The 21,251-nt window shown below is 41.5% G+C and overlaps 1 protein-coding gene across 5 annotated transcripts in view; it reads left to right on the forward strand.

Annotated features, from left to right (window-relative positions):
- The first annotated feature begins 16,218 nt into the window (after nucleotides 1-16,218).
- The window catches only part of SOCS5 (suppressor of cytokine signaling 5), a 65,943-nt gene continuing 60,910 nt past the window's right edge, over nucleotides 16,219-21,251 (forward strand). Inside the window, exon 1 of one of the 5 annotated variants that reach the window (XM_061432266.1) lies at nucleotides 16,219-16,306. The gene's annotated coding sequence lies outside the window, so the exon portion shown is untranslated. The other 4 variants (XM_061432267.1, XM_061432270.1, XM_061432269.1 and 1 more) reach the window with 4 other exon arrangements.

Here is a 21,251-nt window from a genome sequence, read left to right on the forward strand (position 1 = left end):
GAGCTATATGTACAGCTGGTCCTTGAATCTTTGTTCCTCCTTAGCATCAGCTGTTGAAGAAGGAAATGGTAACCCACTCCAGTGCTCTTGCCTTGAGAATCCCAGGGACGGGGAGCCCGGTGGGCTGCCGTCTATGGGGTCGCAGAGTCGGACATGACTGAAGCGACTTAGCAGCAGCAGCAGCAGCAGCAGCAGCTGGCAAGACCGTGTCCTTGTCCCACTGCCTCTGAGAGACACTGAATCTTGGCAGGGAGAGGAAGAGGGAGTGATACTGCATCTAACTTTGAGAATAATCATTACCATATCAGTGTGCAAACGACATGTTCCAATGGGGAGTGTAGGAGTATGCACGTTTGTCTAGCTATCTTGAATATTATAGGCATGGTCTAATTCTTCTTTATATTCTTTCTTCTAATAATGGATTGCAAAAGAACAAGATGTACTGTTGTACTTTATAGTTCAGGCAAGCAATACAGGTAATTGGCTAACATGGTTTGGTATGATCAGCTTTTTTTTTTGAAGCCGATCTGGCAGAAAAGCAGTGGACTATTGCAGGAGTTGCCCTGGCCTTTCCAACACTTCTCTGTCCAGTCCATTAATCGGCAGCAGAACCGCCAGGACACCACATTACTGTGCTGTAGCTCAGGTTGTAATTGGGTCGACTGGGAACAAAGTTATATCATTCCAATTCTGATTGATTAATGCTGAAGTCCTTGCTAAAGAGTGGTTACCAGTCGCAGTCTCCACAAATCATTCAGTGGTGAATGAGGACTAAGCTAAACAAACTTGGGCCTGTGAACATGGATTTTTCTTGCAGTGTGGGGCAGAGGTGTAGAGATGGTGGAAAGGGAAGAGAAAAACTAGATTTGACTGAAGAAGAAAGAAACCCCTGCAGCCTGGCTTCTTATGGCATCTTGGGCACCTCCCTTTCTTTGGTTACCTTGTTCCCATCTCTGCATTCGCTGTCACTAAGCAGTCAGATTACCACCCAGTGGTACCACCATAGTCATTCCTTTCTATCACCCATGGCTCTTTCTTTACAGATGCCCATTATTAGCCAGATGGAGTTATTGCCCAGTCAAATGATTTAAACCTCCCCTCTCTGAAAGCTTTTCTACCCAAATTCTCCAACTCCACCCAATTCCTCCCAATACTTTTTTCTAGTGAAGGACACTCCCCGTCATTCCCTTTGTCTCTTTCTCTGAGTCTCTCTTTTTCATCACTCCCATATCTAAATTTTCTCATTCATAGAAAGATAACAATCCTCTACTTGGGTCAGATAATCTTTTCAAAAATGTCCACTAATCCTGGACACAGAGTAGGTAGGGTATTAGAATTGCAAGAATGTTTTGGACAAAATCAAATTTAAATATTGCTTTTCTGTTTGGGGTTCTTTGAGACATATCCAAACAAATAATAGGGGGAAATGTTTTTTCGATTTTAAGTAAGCTCTGGTTGTTTCAGTGTCAGCAGTCTCAAGCATTACTTCTTGCCAGCTTTCCATTTGGTAGAAGGTGCTTCCTAAAGATGAACTTCTGTGGAGTCAGAACCAGCAGAGATGAGCCAAATCACGATTGAAATGCTTGCTGGCTGCTCCTTTTGCCAGTGTAGCTCTGTGTTTCCACTTGTGGGAAATCCATCTGCCTGTCAGTGCTCGTGAACGCCAATACCTTTTTTGATACAACAAACTCACAGTGTTCCGCTTCAAGAACGCCAGCATTCATAATTTTTAAGCCTCCAACTTTAAAGAAATGGAAGCAACTGACTTTCTCTTCATTTAAAAGTAGAAATAGTAGTATTACATAGCTAGAAATTTCTGTAAAGTGGATTGGCAATAACATTACTTATGCTTTCAAAACCTGAGTTCTTCAAAATTTATGCCTGTGTATCAGTCACAAGATAATACATTTTTTGACTTTAAACTATTTTCTTTCTTGTCCTAGAAATCCTGTTATGCTGTGGACATTTACAGAAATTTGGCTTGAGAAAAAATATTTCAAAACTCAGGTAGAGGTAAATTATAATTTATTACTGGGAGGAAAACACTCTTAGTTGCAACATCTCTAACTGGAAAGCTTTTGAATTTTCTAGATTTGACATAAAGATTTATGAGGTGCAATTTCACAGAAGAAAAAACATTTTGGTAAAAACTTTTTTTTGGTACGTAAAATAGGAACTCACAAGAGTAACTAGATGAACTTTAGTAGAAGTCCTCTGTGAACTTAACTGAGCAAAGAAATCCATTAAACTCCAGGAAACTAAAGGTGCGTGTTTATTATTTATTTCTGGCATTGAGTCCTTTCCATTTCCCTACAGAGTTGTTTGAGGGATCTAATATTTTGAAAACATGCTATTTTAACTTGAGTCAATAACTTGATCTTAGTAATTTGGTGAAAGGGCATGAGATTAGAGTATGGCCAGGGTCTCATTCTCACTCTGCTACTCACCAGATTTGACTGTGGTCATCTCTCTTCCATATTTTGGACTTCTATCTTCTCATCTGTTTGACAAGAATAAGAAATACCTGATCTTGTTTCCTCTTAACATTGTTATGAAGATCAAATAAAGTCCTAGTTGTTAAATCATTTTGAAACTATCAAGTGCTATACAATATTAGGCAGTCTATTCATTATCACCTCAGAATTCCTCTCAGATTACATTGCTTCAAATGCATTATTTAGGAAAAGTACAAACTTGAATGCCATATGGAGTCCCTGTTGACACTGCAGATGTTGGTTAATTTTAGATTCTAAAAGAACAAAAGAACAGAAGCAGTACCAAGCAAATTAGCCTCTCTTTAGCTTTTTCTTCGAAATCTCCTATTATACAAATACCAAACTAAAAATGGCAGGCTAAATATTATAGAAAATTACATCATTTGAAGCATCGAAATTCTGTATATCCAAGCCTTTTTGCAGTTTATTTTTGCAGGAGTTTATTCCCTTCAAAACACATCACCAATGAATTTAATGCTATAAGATTAATCATGGTTATTTCTTCAAGGACCAAGTAAGAGGATTTTAATCTTCAACTTTAACCACAAATAACACAGAGCCAGGAGAAATAGAAAAGTCTCAGAAAGACTCACAAAAAGCCATTTTGGTGGTCATAGTCTCTCTTGAACTAATGGAAAACTGAACTAAGCTCAGCTAGCCTTGGTCTCTGATTCTGAAGATTCATATTTACCAGTGGGAATTTCCTTGAAGAACAGGTGTGGCAGACTTGCACATACTCATGACAACTGCTTTTACAGCCTCATCAGCTTGAGGAGACCTGTCTTCCTCACAGGCGCCATCTGTAAGACATCTCTTTGCATTTTGTCAAACCTGACTCTGTTTACACATGCGCAAGCAAGAGGTGTTTCTGTAAAACATACAGATGGCATCTGTCATTCTATCTCTTGTTTGTACACCAGCCACTAACAAAAAATATCCTGGAACAAGCTGAACATTCTGTAAGTGCCTTGTAATTATTTATATTAAATATAACATTTTTATCTTATATATTATTAGTATAATATTGCTTATATTATATATATCTACAAAGGTCCAGTTGATATTCTGAACCTAGATTTTTACTTTTTAGAGGATAATCATGTCCCCAAATTATTCACTAAGTCTATCACTTTAATTAGAAATAATTTTCAAACAGAGGCCCTAAGTATTTCACCTATGAGGCACCTGCTCCTCTAAAAGAGGCAAAAATTTTAAAGTTTGTCTTAACGTATCTTTTAGTCATTTGGTGGATACAGTCTGATATTTCAAAGTCTACTCTCACGTGGATTACAATTATTAAAAGCAAACTCGAAGAGTAGATTTTATGACACAGCTTATTATGGATGCAGTAGGCTGATCATTTTTGTATTAAGTATACTAGTAATCGCCTCCCTATCCTGCCCATATATTGCCCCTGTTAGCACAAAAGGCCTAATAAGACAGGTGCAACTTGATTCTACATTACATGGTTCCCTCAAACTGGAACAAGATTTTAACTCCCTCAAATATTTTCCCCAGCGAAGCACTTTGGATTACTGCAGATGATTACAGGCCTAAACAAGAAATAGATTCAAACAACCCTCATTCACTGCTGAAACTGAACTGGAACTGACCCCTAAAAGAAATTGGCTTAATTCCTACAAGAGGAATATGAATCAGGTTGCCATCTGTTCCCTTCCTTCTTTAACTTCCCCAGTGAACTGGGTTTAAGCATAGAACTGGAGGAGTCTTTCAGGGGAGGGAAATAAGACTCTGGTTTGGTGTTTAGATGGGTTTGCTGCAAGGCTAAAGTCACTCTAGATGTGAGAAGAAAGGAGTCTGGGAATTAGCTGGGGAAATCACAAAATTTGGCAAACCATGGACACAACATGTGTTTAATTTGCCAAATTTTGTTTGAAGATGTTACATCAATCAAAAATCCTTTGCTCGCCAAAGTTGAAAAAACATAACCCAAAGTAGCTGAATCAAAAGGTAAATTTATTGACCCATGTAACTGGATAATTTAGAGTATCTGGTGCAGGTGAAGCTTGATCCAGGCCTCAAACAATATGACCAAGGACTTGCTTTCTCTCTCTCCATTTCTCAGCTCAGCATCTTCCATATGGGCTCCATTCTTGGACAAGCTCTCACCTTCTGTACCCGATATGGATGCAAGCTGATACTTACCCCTAGGTTCAAATCCAGGACCAACTTTTCTAGCAGATCTAGAATGGGTCACTGTGACCAGGGGAGTAGGATATACTAGAAGACCTAGACCCAAGTCACATGTGTCACCCCACAGCATGGGGGTGGAGACATCACTATTCTCACCAAGCCCTGAGAGTAGGGAGGACCAGAGTCCGCAGAACAAAATTAAGAGTGTGGTGAGTAGAACTGATGCTCTCTACAAACACTCAGGAACCAGACGCACAAATAAATTTATTGAATATTATCCCTCATTTAAGAAGGAATTCTGGATATCTTCTAGAATCCAAGTCTTACCAGCTGAAGAGAAAAAAAGGAGAACGTATAACTGACATTTCCTAATGTTTACATAGAAGAGTTAGTGCTTAATGAAAGCTTGAAGGATAAATATTGCAAATACAGAAACCAAAATATATGAGAAGGCATTTAAATTTAATTAATTTAAAACCAAAAAAGAAGTGGATTCCATTTTAAAAAAGAAAAAGACAATGGCCAAAAGAGAGACTATAGAATCCTCATGTGAGACATTTTAAAAATTGAAGGTAGTTTCAATTAGAGTTGCGAGTAGATACTCTTCAAAGATACTGGGCAGTTCTAGCTTCATGATTTGTAGATTTTGCAGTTTCTAAGGAAGAGAGCTTTAGAGCCAAGGAAAACTTTATAGGTGGCTATTTGTTGAAACTTGTCAACTCATGATTTGTTTTTAAATACTTTCATTCTATAATTGAAACAAACAAACCTCCCCATACATGAAATGGAACCAAATAGAAGTCCTATGTGGAAAGATAATTTTATTTTCTAATAGCAATAGTAATATGGCTAGGCTAGCTTCTTACGATATTTACATATATTTCTCAAATGGAAGCTTTCACTGCCATGTTACTTGTACATATTTCTACATCTGTATGTTCTCCTAAATTTTGTTGTTCAGTCACTAAGTCGTGTCCGACTCTTTGCAACCACATGGACTACAGCACGCCAGGCTTCCCTGTCCTTCACTATCTCCTGGAGTTTGCTCAAACTCATGTCCATTGAGTTGATGATGCCCTAAATAGTTCTAAATATTTCATGTAAATTAAGTACCCTAGGATTCTTCCATCCTGGTCTCATGTATCTGGAATCTAATAAATAAAAAAAGTATGGAGGGAGGTGCCTAATGTAAAGACAGGATGCTCACTTTACACGGCTCAGTTATAAAGCACATTTACCAAAGTCTATCCATCTTCCCAGGCCCGTAAACCTATTCTCCAAAAGCAACCATGGGAAACTGAAGAATTACAAAGACAAATGCAAAGAGAGGCTAATTTAAAAAAAGAAAATGAATGAAGGATATTTGAACCTGAGGCTAGGGTAGCACTAGAGCTGTTTGGGGCAGTCTACACCTTACAAGTTCTCAACTCCAAACCCATTAATCCCATCATATACTTCATTCAAAAGATGCTTCTAGATGTTGAGTTAAGAAGACTCAAGTATTTTCTAGAGCTTGCAATTTATTAACTGGCACATAATCAAGTTGAATATTATTCTTTCTTCTTTTTAAAAATATGCCATGGACAAGGAAATGGCAACCCACTCCAGTATTCTTGCCTGGAGAATCCCATAGACAGAGGAGCCTGGCAGGCTACAGTCCATGGGGTCGCAAGAGTCGGACACGACTTAGTGCACTGTCTCACCCCAGAGATCCTGCCACATATACCACAAAAACCAAACATCCCCCAGTGACCTTGGCCCCACTGTTCCAATCACTCCCAGGTGGGAATTCAGGCACATGTCCACAGAGGTCACAGACAACATACATACGGTTCTGTTATGTCCCATATATTACCCTTTCATGTCCCAAGGAAGACATTTTCTCTTAGAGATTTTCATTTAGTGTATCTTTAAAAAAATCTTGTGTTAAACTTGCCTCCATCTTTTTCTTGGGTAAGGACAACCCAGAAATGGCCCTTTTGTGTCTGTGATGTTGCCATTCACAGCTTTCTTGATAGGCCTAGTACAATCTTGAGAACAGGGTTGCTGTATGCTGAGTGTCAGACGGTAGCTCTTAGCTTTGCCTATCTTAGGTAGTTATGCTGTGCATTTTTTATTGGTGTACCATGTTTGATTTGTCCCTAATACCTTTGAAGTTTTTCTGAGAAATGAATAATGCAACATGAACTTATTAAAATACATTTTAAGCCTTTTAAAAAAAATAAAAAAAATAAAAATAAAAATATGCCAGCCATTACTGGTTACAGGAGAAGCAGATTAAATATTTTAAAATTTTCTGGACTTCCCTGGTGGTCTAGTGGTTGAGAATCTTCCTGCCAATAGAGGGGACATGGGTTCGATCTCTGGTCCAGGAAGATTCCACATGCCACAGGGCAACTGAGCCCATGTACCATAACTACTGAAGCCCAAGTGCCCTGGAGCCCGTGCTGGGCAATAAGAGAAGCCTGCACACTGCAACTGGAGAAAGCAGGCTTGCAGCAACAAAGACACAGCACAGTCAAAAATAAATAAGTAAATAGATAATTTTAAAAAATAGTTAAACAGGATAAACATGATAAAATACCAATAAACACTCACTGCAGAAATTAAGAATCTTTATTAGGAAATGATAAAAGCTATAATTTTCAGACCAAAGAATGAAGAATTATTTTTAATGGAATGTGAGAGCTAATCCTTTGAAAGTTGACGTTCTAATTTGGAAACCTAGTCATGCCACCCTAGAATATTCCTTTGGAAGATTTCATTAAAGTGTTTAGGAGACTTCTGGGGATTTATCCTAAAGATATACCTGCAGACATATGTGCCAGGTTATTCATCACAGCATTGTTTGTAATAAATAGCAAAGATTGTAAACAGCTCAAGTGTTCATCAATAGGGGAATGGTTAAATAAACTGTAGTGTAATGTTATGTAGCTGTTTAAAAGAATGAGGAAGCTCTCTCAGTACTGATATGACAGAGCTCGAAGAGACATTGTCAACGGGAAAAGCAATATGCAGATCAGGAGATATAATATGCCACCTTTTGTGTAAGCAGGGAAGAAGGAAAGAAAGAAGAACTGCTTACATGTGCATGAAGAATCACTGTCAGGACACATGGGAAAAGCAATATAAGTAACTATCTCTACCTATGAGGGTGGGTGGGCGTGAAGAAGGGATGGAAGAAGCAGGGTGGGAGGGAGAATTTTCACCATATACCTTTTTATTTTGTTTTGATCTTTTTAAAAATTTCTGGTGGAAACCTTTTTTTAAAATTTATTTATGTATTTATTTTTGTCCGCACTGGGTCTTTGTTGCTGTAAAGACAGACCTTCTAGGGGCTACTCTCTAGTTGCGGTACCCAGGCTTCTCAGTGCTGTGGCTTCTCTTGTTGCAGAGCACAGGCTCCAGAGTGTGGGCTCAGTAGTTGTGGTGCAAGGGCTTAGTTGCTCCATGGCATGTGGGAATCTTCCTTGACAGGGATCAAATCTATGTACCCTGCATCGGCAGGCGGATTCTCAAGCACTGGTCCACCAGGGAAGTCCTGTTTTGATTTCTGAAACGTGTGAATGTATCAACTGGTCAAATATTAAAAATTAAATAAATACCAGAAAGAAAAAAGCTTGAGAGAAGTCGTTCAGGAGTCATACAGTAATTTCATGAAGGTTCAGATCAGATCAGTCGCTCAGTCGTGTCTGACTCTTTGCAACCCCATGAATCACAGCATGCCAGGCCTCCCTGTCCATCACCAACTCCCGGAGTTCACTCAGACTCACATCCATCAAGTCAGAGATGCCATCCAGCCATCTCATCCTCTGTCGTCCCCTTCTCCTCCTGCCCCCAATCCCTCCCAGCATCAGAGTCTTTTCCAATGAGTCAACTCTTCACATGAGGTAGCCAAAGTACTGGAGTTTCAGCTTTAGTATCATTCCTTCCAAAGAAATCCCAAGGCTGATCTCCTTCAGAATGGACTGGTTGGGTCTCCTTGCAGTCTAAGGGACTCTCAAGAGTCTTCTCCAACACCACAGTTCAAAAGCATCAATTCTTCAGCGCTCAGCCTTCTTCACAGTCCAACTCTCACATCCATACATGACCACTGGAAAAACCATAGCCTTGACTAGATGAACTTTGTTGGCAAAGTAATGTCTCTGCTTTTGAATATGCTATCTAGGTTGGTCATAACTTTCCTTCTAAGGAGTAAGTGTCTTTTAATTTCATGGCTGCAGTCACCATCTGTAGTGATTTTGGAGCTCAGAAAAATAAAGTCTGACACTGTTTCCCCTGTTTCCCCATCTATTTCCCATGAAGTGATGGGACCAGATGCCATGATCTTTGTCTTCTGAATGTTGAGCATTAAGCCAACTTTTTCACTTTCCACTTTCACTTTCATCAAGAGGCTTTTGAGTTCCTCTTCACTTTCTGCCATAAGGGTGCTGTCATCTGCATATCTGAGGTGATTGATATTTCTCCCGGCAGTCTTGATTCCAGCTTGTGTTTCTTCCAGTCCAGGGTTTCTCATGATGTACTCTGCATAGAAGTTAAATAAGCAGGGTGACAATATTCAGCCTTGATGTACTCCTTTCCCTATTTGGAACCAGTCTGTTGTTCCATGTCCAGTTCTAACTGTTGCTTCCTGACCTGCATATAGGTTTCTCAAGAGGCAGGTCAGGTGGTCTGGTATTCCCATCTCTTTCAGAATTTTCCACAGTTTCTTGTGATCCACACAGTCAAAGGCTTTGGCATATTCAATAAAGCAGAAATAGATGTGTTTCTGGAACTCTGTTGCTTTTTCGATGATCTAGTGGATGTTGGCAATTTGATCTCTGGTTCCTCTGCCTTTTCTAAAACCAGCTTGAACATCAGGAAGTTCACGGTTCACGTATTGCTGAAGCCTGGCTTGGAGAATTTTCAGCATTCAGTGGCTCTAAAAAGTTTTTGTTGAATAAAAATAAAGACTTTTAAAATTAATCAGGGATAGACTATATAGCTTATTTCCTCAGAGACCTTTTGATGAAACTATTTAATTACAAAGGCAATAAACAATTATAAAGGGCTTCCCAGTTGTTGCTGGTGGTAAAGAATCTGCCTATCAATGCAGGTGACATGGGTTCGATTCCTGGGTCAGGAAGACCCTCTGGAGTAGGAAGTGGCCACCCACTCCAGTATTCTTGTCTGGAAAATTCCATGGACCGAGGAACCTGGCAGGCTACAGCCCATGGGGTCCCAAAGAGGTGGACACGACAAAAAAGAAATAAAGTGTCATGATTTGCTTTTATCTTGTACAAAGTAGGCTAAGAGAATAAATGAAAAGAATATGGTTCTATTAATATAAGAAATAGTAACTTATGTCATAAACCAATCTAGGCAACAGGCAGCTTGAGCACTATGTTAAGTAGAAGGACTCTAAAGATGGCTCAAAATCTAGCAGAAGACATTTTAAATATCTTAGTTGCTTAGTTGCTCAGTAGTGTCCACCTCTTTGCTACCCCATGGACTGTAGTCCGCCAGGCTCCTCTGTCCATGGGGATTCTCCAGGCAAGAATACTGGAGTGGGTTGCCATGCCCTCCTCCAGGGGATCTTCCCGACCCAGGGACTGAACCCAGGTCTCCCACATTGCAGGTGGATTCTTTACTATCTGAGCCACCAGTGAAGCTCAGCAGAAGATATAGCTTTGTTATTATAATCTCTAATATCTGTATAGTACAAAATATATTCACATTTATAATTATACTTAGTTCATTTAATCACCAGAACAGTCTTATGAGGGGGTATTATCAAAAGTGTTATCTCAGTTTTATAGTTAAATAACCAAAGTTCAGAGAGGTTATGTGACTTGCCTTAGATGGCACAGCAAGTGGGGAATGAGATTTTTAAGTTAGACCCAGATCTCCTGACTCAGCTCTCCTGTTCTTCTGTTGTTATTGTTCAGTGTTCAGTTGCTAAGTCATGTCCAGCTCTTTGTGACCCCATGGACTGCAGCATGCCAGACTCCTCTGTCCTCCACTATCTCCCAGAGTTTGCTCAAATAAATTCATGTTCACTGAGTGGGTGATGCCATCCAACTATCTCACCCTCTGCTGCCCCCTTCTCCTTTTACCTTCAATCTCTCCTAGCATCAGAGTCTTTTCCAATGAATCAACTCTTCACATCAGGTGGCCAAAATATTGGAGCTCAGCTTCAACATCAGTCCTTCCAATGAATATTGAGGGTTGATTTCCTTTAGGATTGACTGGTTTGATCTCCCTGCAGTCCAAGAGACTCTCAAGAGTCTTCTCCAGCACTACAATTCAAAAGCATTAATTCTTTGGCACTCAGCTTTCTTTATGGTCCAACTCTCACATCCGTATACAAATATAGGAAAAACCACAGCTTTGACTGCATGGACCTTTGTTGGCAAAGTGATGTCTCTGCTTTTTAATATGTCTAGGTTTGTCAGAGCTTTCCTTTGAAGAAGCAAGCATCTTTCAATTTCATGGCTGCAGTCACCGTCCACAGTTATCTCCTGTTCTACTTCATCACTATGTCTGTTCAGTGTGATAAATATACGTGCAGCATGCTATGGGAGGTCAAGTGTAACAGACGGAATGACTATTTTTATCTGGAGAGGTCTGGGAAGGCTTTATTGAGGAAAGTCATATAAATGGGGCTATGAAAGGTGGAGGAGTTTCCAGGTGCAGGAAAAGGCACACTTCAGATAGAGATCATATACAAAGCACAGAAAGATGAAAATGTATAGCATGTTTTATATAGCAGGGAGCAGAGGAATCCAGGAGGGGAGGTTGGGGCCATGCTGTGAAAGATTTTCAGTGCTACTTTGTATGCCGTTGGGTAGTCTCTGAATGCAGAGGTTTGAAACAGTCAGCTCTGGGTTTTCAAGAGAATTAGAGTGGCAGATTGGGGGATGAACTGGATCATGAAGAAACTAGTTAGGAGGTTTTTTTTTTTTTTTTTTTTTTTAAGAGTGATTGTGTGAGCAAGATGTATCTGAACGATGATATTAGAAATGGAAAGGACTGATTACAAAATGTTTGTGTGAAATAGAATCACTTTTTTGGGAGGTTGAAAAGAGGGAAGAGTGAAGATTATTTTAAAAATTTTCTTGCTTATATGACTCGGTGGATGACGACTTCAGCAGAATTGAAGAATGCAGAAAAATGATTTGAAAAGGGAATTGGAGGAGATGGGGGTTTTCTTGTAGCTAAGATAAAGCTTTTAGTCCTATTTGATTTGAGGAGCCTGCCGGCCTCCTCTGTCTATGGGATTCTCCAGGAAAGAATAATTGGCGTGGGTTGCCATGCCCTCCTCTAGGGTATTTTCCAATCCAGGGATTGAATCCACTCTTCTGGCTCCTGTGTTGGCAGGCAGTTTCTTTTACCGCTAGTGTCACCTTGGAAGCCCAGATATGCCAAGTAGATGGCTATAAATATGGGTCTAAAATTTGAAAGCAAGGTTGAAGTTACAGACTAGATTTGGAGTAATCAAAATGTAAATTGTATTAATATTTCTGCTGCGAAAGGGGCACAAGGGAACTTTTGGGGGTGATGTCAATGTTCTATTTCATGATTATGATAGTGATTACAAGGGTATACATGTTTCAAAACAGATCAAATGGTGCACTTTAAATGGATTCATTTTATATAATCTTGAATTCCTTAAAAAAAAAACTGCTAAAAATAAAAGTGAACTGCCTTGTATAACATACTGCTAAATTGTTTTTAAAAACTGTTGTTTTATAAGAAAGAAGAGAATGAGAAACTGTTCTACACACATCAGTTAAAAACAACTGATAGGCAGCAAGGAAAGCTGCCATGGTGTCATTGGTTCCAGAAGCCAGTGCCTGAGGTGCCAGTTTATGGGCCATTTGGGAGTCTTCCATTCAAAAACTTATTCCCTCCCCAAACCACCCTCTTTCATCCTCAGCCCACCCTTGTACCACCTGGGTTGACTTCCCCATTTGGAAGAGCTGAGATAATAAAGGTACTTGAAGAATACAATATGACTCACCGCTGAACAAGAAATCTTCCCATATTGATTGATTTCAGGCTTATGGCCAATTTGGCCTCCTTGTTTGGCACCATTCCCTCAGCACCACTTCTGAATTGTTCTTTCAATATTCAGCTTAAAATCTACTTTGTTCAAAAAACCATGTGTAATATGACAGGAGGAGGAGGAATCTGATACCTGTATTCACCACCCAGTGTGAACACATCTACCATGAATATACAGTCACCAAATTTGTACATTTATGTTGGATTCTCAGTTCAGTCACTAAGTCTTTCAGATCTTGAAGAAAATAAGGTTTATAAGAGGCACCTTGCAGGGTGGCGTGGATCAAGTCAGTTAGCATATGTGACGGAGAAGGCAATGGCACCCCACTCCAGTACTCTTGCCTGGAAAATCCCATGGATGGAGGAGCCTGGTAGGCTGCAGTCCATGGGGTCGCTAAGAGTCAGACACAACTGAGAGACTTCTTTCACTTTTCACTTTAATGCATTGGAGAAGGAAATGGCAACCCACTCCAGTAGTCTTGCCTGGAGAATCCCGGGGACGGGGGAGCCTGTTGGGCTGCCGTCTATGGGGTCGCACAGAGTCGGACACGACTGAAGTGACTTAGCAGCAGCAGCAGCATATGTGAAAATGCCAAGTATGGCATTAAGTAGGCGCTCAATAAAAGGCAGATGCCTTGTCAGGCCTGACTATACTTTCTGAATTATTGGGTCTGTATTAAAAGTTTCTTGAAAGTAAAAGCACTCTTTTCTGCACTCTGCACTCCCACCCTAGCTAATACATCCTCCAGAGACATGGGTGAATGACGCTTAGAAAGCTGGCAGGTCAAGGATAAAGTTGAAAAAGATTTACACAATAAATATGTAGATGAGAAGAGATCATTCTGGGGACACGGAAAAAATGGAACTCCATTTAGAGGAGGTGGCAAAGGTCTTTCTTTACATTTCCTCTTTTCATTCATTTAACATTTTATCTTGCCAAGAAGAGGGGACAGAAGGTTTCATCTTGATGAGCAGAGCTACAGGACTGTGTGCCAATACACCTGGTATTGATTCATGCCAGCTGGGAGAGGAGCTTGGCTTCTCCATGTTTTACTACTGTGGTTTTCTGGGCTGGGCAGCTGGGTGCCTAATAATGATAAAAACCATAATAGTACTTCATAATTACGCACTGCCCTTTGCCAGAACTTGGGTTTAATTACAATGACTATGACGGAACTGGCAACATCTCACTCCCTGTTGGGGTGCAACACCTAAGGGCCTGGAAATAGAGTCAAGTGGCAACTGCAACCCTTCTCCTGCAGAGCCTCTCCTGGCAATTTACCCAGAGTGCTCTGGGTTTGAAGCTCATCAGAAACAAAGAGTACTTTTAAATTGCCCACGTGTACTTGGCACTGTCAAGTAAAGTCGTGTTTATGATGCAACTCCTGCCCCACATGGGACACAGCATCATGGAATCCCAGACCTGGAAGGAACCAACAAAGGTAATCTCATCCACTTATTACCCTGCCCCCTGCCAGGAGGCATCACAGCCTCTACACTCTAATAGATGAGCTTATTGACCTTCCATTCTGACTGGGCTCAAGATGCTTTAGTGGCAGCCTGCTTCAGGGGTCAGGAGATTTCCCCAGTTCATTTCAATATGCATTTTGTAAGTACCTATTCTGAGCCAAGACACTGTGGAGGCCCAAAGATGTGTAAGGTCTGACCCCTGCCCTCAAAGTAGCTTATCTCATAGCTGGGGGATTGGTATTGAGGCAGCCCTAACAAAAAGGTAGAGGGAAGTCCTCACAGATGAAAGGAAGTAAAATCGCTCCAGATGAAACAATCAGGGCCATCTTTTCTTTGAGAACAAGAAGGAAGGATGAGAGGATACTAAGCAGGGTGGGGAGGCTGGGGGAGGAGGATGGAGGGGGAGACTGAGGTGAAGAGCTGGGCAAAAACTTCAGGAGATTCTTGAATGTTTCTCTGTTTTTTGGTGGGAGATCTTTATAGTGTATATCACCCCCTGAATTATTAATTTGCTACTTTACTCATATATGCTTTATTTCACCCTATTCAGGAACTTTGTCAGTTTTGTTCACCACTATATCCTAAGCACCTCAAACAGTGCCTGGCACATTGTAAAATGCTTAGTAAATACTGGCTAATGAATAAATGGCCCAGGTGAGGCAATGGCTGTTGAAATTGAGAGAAAGGGCAATTAGAAAAGATAATCAACGGGACAAAGCTCAAAGGGGTACAGAAGTGTTACAGCAAGGAGGCAGTAGCCTGGAGGATTGCTCCCAGGTTCTGGTTTGGTTAAGTGAATGAATGGTGATGTTATCAAAGAAGATAACAGACGGGGAGGAGCAAGTTTTGTGGACTTCTTATGGTATTTCAGTTCCGATTTGGATGTGTCAAGATTAGATTTAGGTGGAGATATCCAAAAGCACTAAGACAGGCAGATTGGAACCTCATTAAAGGTACACTCAGTCATCAGAATGGTTAGACCACCTTAGTGTGCAGCAGAATGACTCTGTACCTACCAAGCAGAGGACTAAGGATTAGATCCTGGGACTCTCTTAAAAAGCCAACACAATTGAGTTAGAAAGGTTAACTGAAAAGAAATACAATCTGAGAGTTTATGGTTTTAGGGAAACTGGAGTGAGGGGAGACCTTAGAAACTACTGCAAGAGATCACTTTATACAAGCGACCCTTGAACTCGATCATATGGATGTCACTGGTGGCCTTGAGAGGGGCACTTTCAGTGGATTAGTAAGGAACATAATTTAGTCTGTACTGGAAGCAAGAATTGAAATACGGCTGAGAGCCAGACAGGGTCTCATAGTTTGTTTTGTTTGGAGGTGTTGTAATACGACCATGGGTATGTCTAACACAAAAGAGGTCGGTAAGTTTGTGAATGACAAGGCTTCTATAAGTCCAGATGGCCTGTCCTGGTGGAGTTGGACTACCTCAACTATGCTTTTATCCTTTTAGCCATTTCTAGGGCGGGGGGCCCTTCCAGCCAAACTGCAAGCAAAAAGTGGGAGACACCCCTCCATCCGATCTGAGTCATGTTCGTGACAGCTGGCAATAGGGATGGGATTACTTGAATTAAACGAAGTGCCTAGGTTCCCGTGGATCTTGGAATTTAGTAATAGGCTCCTTGCTGGAGGGAACTAGGGAGACTCATTCACTTTTCCGACAAGAAACTCAGGCCTCCATTCAACATTTTTCCTTTCCTTTTCCCTAACAGAGTTGAAACCAGGGACAAAGCGTTCCTCCTCCCACCACTTCAAGGCTGACCTTCCGCCCTCAAGCCCACCACTGCCCCTTCTCGGACCACGTGACCCTGCTCAGATCCAGAGACTCGCCGCCGCCGACCCCTCCCCTTGGGCCCGCTTTACTCCGCCCCTCAAGCCCACGTGACCTCATATCTCCCATCTGACTGGCTCCTCCCTTTCCCCCGGGCCGGACCCGGCCGCCGTCGCAGCGGCCCGACTCCAAAATGGCAGCCGCGCACAGAGCGTACCCGAGCGGCCGGACCTCCCTGACTCCCGGGCCGCCCAACTCTCGCTCCCAGCCTCCCTCCTTCGGCCTTCACCTACACGCCTTCGGATTGGCCGCTAGGAATCCCGCCCCTCCAGAGCCCCGTCTGCTATTGGTCACGGTAGGCTGCCCTTCAGAGAGGCGTGCCGCCACCGCCCCCCGCCCCGGGAGGTATTTTCCATTCCGGTGGGGGTTGGGGGGTGGGGGGAGGGGTAAAGGGTGAAGAGGGGGAGGCGGCCCGGGAAAGGGGTGGGGGCCTGGAGGGGGCATCCGGCAGAGCTGGGGTCCCCGGGCTCCGTCCGGAGGAAGCGAGACTGCGCTCACTCGGGCAGTCACTGGGAGCCGGACGGGACCGGCGGGCTGGCCGGCAGACTCGCTCTCGGTGACTGCGCCGTCCGGGCCCGTCCTGCCTGGCCGCAGGTGCCCCTGGATGAGGCCGCCCCGCGCGCCCCGACCGGTGAGTGTCCCCGCGGCCGACCTGGTTGGTGAGCGCTCCCCGGCCCCCGCGCCGCCGTTAGCTGCCGCCTCTCCGGCCCCAGGTGCTCGCGCCGAGCGCAGTCCGTCTCTGGCCGGCGCTTCCACATCCCGGGCGGAGGCAGCTCCGGCCCTCTGGCCGGGAAGAGGACGACGGGCGGGGGACGGCGGACCCGGGCCTCGAGCTCGGTGCAGACCGTGAGGCGCATAGTGGGAGCTTGCGCTTGGTAGGCTTTCAATGCATTTCGTTGAATAATTTTTCTGGTTGGAGGAATGTGGGGCGCCTAAGGGGAGAGGGATCGCTCCAGGCTAGTCGGAGGGCGTTCATGATCAGGGTCATGGCCAGTCTCGGGGGTCACCAGAGACTGTGGGGCATTTGCCCGCGCTGCATGGAAGAGGGCACCCGTCAAGATACTGGGCTCTGAGGCTCCAGTCCGGGGGTCCTCAAGGTCAACGAGAAGGTCCACCGGGAGATGAGAGGGAACTGGGAAACTTGGCTGGGGGAAGTGTCTGGAGCACCTCCGGAGTTTAACTTGAGGTGGAAAGGGATGCTCAGGCTGGGGCTGGAAGACCCTCCTCAACTACTTAGGCTCCTAAGATTCTTTGGTACTGGGATTTGGGAATTCAAGTAGCTGAGGCGAAGTGACTTTCTGGAGAGGGCGTTGTATTTAAAGAAGGATGCTCAGAAACAGTTTAAGCGCTCATCTTGGCTTGGTTCTGAACTTTGAAAGGCTGGAGGATTGGAGTCACGAGGTGATTTTTGACATTTTCTTTCGGCATTCCAACCAAAAGGTGGACCTTGGCAGCTACCTTCTAAAATGTATGTATGCGTTCGATGGTGTTTTCCCGGTTATTATTTTTGCTCAAACTGCACCTTGAAATTCACAAACTGCACCTCTTGTAGCAGCTTCTCCATCTGCTGAAGATCCCTCCTTCAGGTCTCTCCATCCATAGCAGTGGTTTACTTCCTTCCAGTTTAACGTTTAGACTGATGTGTACTATTATTACAGGTTGCTAATGACTTTTATTCTATAAGATTAATAAGTAATTCACGGGCTTTCTTTCCCTTGTTTTTAATTGTTTCTTTACAAGGTCATATAAAATTGAACCACAAATTTTATAGAAGTTTAAAATATTTTAACTTTGTTGAACTGGGAAGATATTTGGTAGGCTAGCAGCTCTAGAAAGCAATACAAAAATCAGCTTGATTTTTCTAACAGTTGGGAATTTTATTGTCTGAAGCTTAGTTTAAGTTTAATAATCTTGTATTTGCATAACACTCTTGAAAATGAGTTAAGAGCATAGAAAATTCATACCAGGGTTAGTCCACAGAATCTACCTCTGTGGCAGCCCACGGAGGTTCTTCATGTCTCTTAGAAGAGGAAGCTAAGAATTTCACAGCTAGATTTTTAATTTTTTCACAATCATATATCTTACTGATTCATCACAATTTATAAAATAAAAGTTTTTTTTTTTAAGGGAGTATTTAAGCATAAGAGAAAATTTTGTAGATCATATTTTCACTTTGATGTAAAATGTAATTCATCTGTCAGAGAAAACATTTCTGCAAAAGGTTGTTAGTTATATTCACTTGGCACCTTCTTAGTTATTGAATAAATAATAGAAAATTAAATTTTTTTCTCCCTATTGTCCTTGAATTTTACTATTTGTCCTTAGGGAGAATGTACTGGCACACAAAACAGTAGCCTGAAATATTGAAACCTAACACCTTTTAACATTATAATAGCTTCTACATTATTCACCTTCAGACTCATTTATGGCAAACCAGTGGTCAGAAAGGCTTTCTCCTCTTAGCTTTGTTTAGAACGGGCTATTCGCCCATTGTCAAAATAAGGAAAAATAATGCATAATGCCTGCAAAGTAATGGTAATAACTAAAAGAGTGAGAATAGGAAGCTTGGAAGAAAGATTTATGTGTATGAGTCACATTTCTTTTAGAGCTGGAAGAGTAGAATTTGGATATGATTATTTTGCAGATCAGGAGACTGAGACCCAGACCAGTGGAAGGGTCTAAAATGCTAGCTAGTGATGAGCCACGATTGGTGGCAGGTCTCTGGACTCTAGTGCAGGGCTTTTCTACGTTATCATGTTCACATTGTTTATTTCTAAAGCATTCTGGTGCCCACTATAAGTGGTTTTAGGATTATGGGTGATGTTCCCTTCTAAGGATGGGGAAACTTGGGTTGACTACTATTATACATGAAATGATATACAATAAGATGAGCTTTTATTGAACATTTTAAAACAGTATGCAGCATTGTTAGTGCAAGTGCTGATGTTTCCCTCTCATTGTCATCTAGATTGAAATAGTAGGTGAACTTCTTAGAGTAGGCTAGTGTTCTGTAATTTTTATGCTAAAACTTAATTGCTTAAAAATTTTTCAGTTCGGTAGGCTCAGATATTTTAAAAATAAGTTATACAAAAATTATTATTTTAAATATGTGTGGAGATTTTGTTAAAATGGATTTTAGTACCTTTAAAAAGAACAGTAGTAGAATTGCATAATTATAAAAACATGATTTTGATCATAGTTGTAGTAAAGACTGGATTTGTATAATAACATCATGATCCCTGGCAAATTATGTTAACCATTGTGTACCTAAGTTTCCTCACATGTAAAGTGAGGTTAGTAAATATACCCCCTCATGGGGTATTGGTGAGGATTAAAAGTACAGAGTAAGGGTACAACAAATATTAGATATCATTTGTAATGTTCATTAGGTATATACGAGCACTTATGTGTCCAATTGTTTACTTGCTATTAATGAAGTCACTTTGTGGCTACACAAATTTCCTAGATAAATGCATGATCAAATAACAGTCTGCTTTAAGGGACACTTAGAGCAATGATGCCCTCCTTTATTTATTTATTTTTAGTCATTAGTCTGCTCACCTTGGAACTTGAGTTAGATATATCTGTCAAGTTATAGTGAGTGTGGCTGTTCTGAATGTCACTGGGAGACCGTTGTAGAAGTTTCATTATTCTAGAATTAAAATGTTAACAGTTGATTTGCAGATATTCTGTTGAAAATACAGTGAGTTCTGCAGGCCTCCTTGTTAAACTTAGATGAGGAAACCAGGTCTCTGTAAGGTCTTTTACTATTTGCAACCCCCTTCTCCCAATGGAACCATGAGAAAACCATTGAACATTGTTTTCTATTGAGTGGATATTTTGATGACTTCATTCATTCAACTATTAGGTTTTAGTGATAACATTTGTTTAGCTCCAATTTTATAGCATTTAATTCTTTTTGATTTGCTATAGCCCAGATCTCACTAGTCTCAAGAACATGTGGTTTAGCAAATGTGTTTTATGGTGACAGTGGCAGATGTTTTCTCCTGGACATTTTGGAGTTCGTCCTCATCAGGTTCTTCAGTTGATGTTATAGCAGCTTGTCTTCTATTTGTTGTTGTTGCTTAGTCGCTAAGTCGTGTCTGACTCGTTGAGACCCTGTGGACAGTAGTCTGCCAGGCTCCTCTGTCCATGGGATTTCCCAGGCAAGAATACTTGGGTGGGTTGTCATTTCCTTTTCCAAGGGATCTTCCCCACCCAGGGATCGAATCTGCATCTCCTGCATTGGCAGCGGTTCTTTACCACTGAGCCACCAGGGAAGCAGTCACACAGGAGCTTACTTTTTCTTAATACCTTTTTTTTTTACATTAATTTCAATTATTTTTTAAGTTATATCACATAATATTTAAAAATTGCCCTTATTTTTAGAATTTCATTGAATTGAGCCTATTTTACACGTTTGAGATTAAAATAAGAAATAAGTTGTAGCTCAAAAGCATTTTTATTATGCCAGTACTTGATTTCAGCTATTTTGTTTTAGATCTCAGGTAGGCATTCTTTTGGTGGTACTTCAGATGATAAACACATGGGTCATCCCTTTACTCTGAAGTAACGCTGACCAGCAGGGCTAAGAGTTACATGGAGTCACCAAAAGTTTCCAGAGTCATTTTCTTTTTCTTTCATTAGTACAGAATTTTACTGTTTGAGAGGGACCAACCCTTAGTCCTCTTTTGATAAATTGTTATAATAAAGATTATGAAATTACTACAATTTGCTGTTCATTTTTGGCCTCATGACATACTTTTAGGAATTTTGTACAACTTAGACATACAGATCTGGAGAAGGCAATGGCACCCCACTCCAGTACTCTTGCCTGGAAAATCCCATGGATGGAGGAGCCTGGTAGGCTGCAGTCCATGGGGTCGCTAAGAGTTGGGCACGACTGAGCGACTTTCCTTTCACTTTTCACTTTCATGCATTGGAGAAGGAAATGGCAACCCACTCCAGTGTTCTTGCCTGGAGAATCCCAGGGACAGAGGAGCCTAGTGGGCTGCTGTCTATGGGGTCGCACAGAGTCGGACACAACTGAAGCGACGCAGCAGCAGCAGCAGCAGACATACAGATCTTTTCTTCACATCTAATCTAATTATGTGAATAAAATATTTAGTTAAATATGGTTTCAAAAGATATGGTAAATACCATGCTATAATAAAAAAAAAACAACAAACCATTACTCAATTTTTCATTAAGTTGGTTTTCTTCATGTATTTAAAAATAAT

The sequence above is a fragment of the Bos javanicus genome, chromosome 11 (genome assembly GCF_032452875.1).
Source record: "Bos javanicus breed banteng chromosome 11, ARS-OSU_banteng_1.0, whole genome shotgun sequence".
Classification (NCBI taxonomy): domain Eukaryota; kingdom Metazoa; phylum Chordata; class Mammalia; order Artiodactyla; family Bovidae; genus Bos; species Bos javanicus.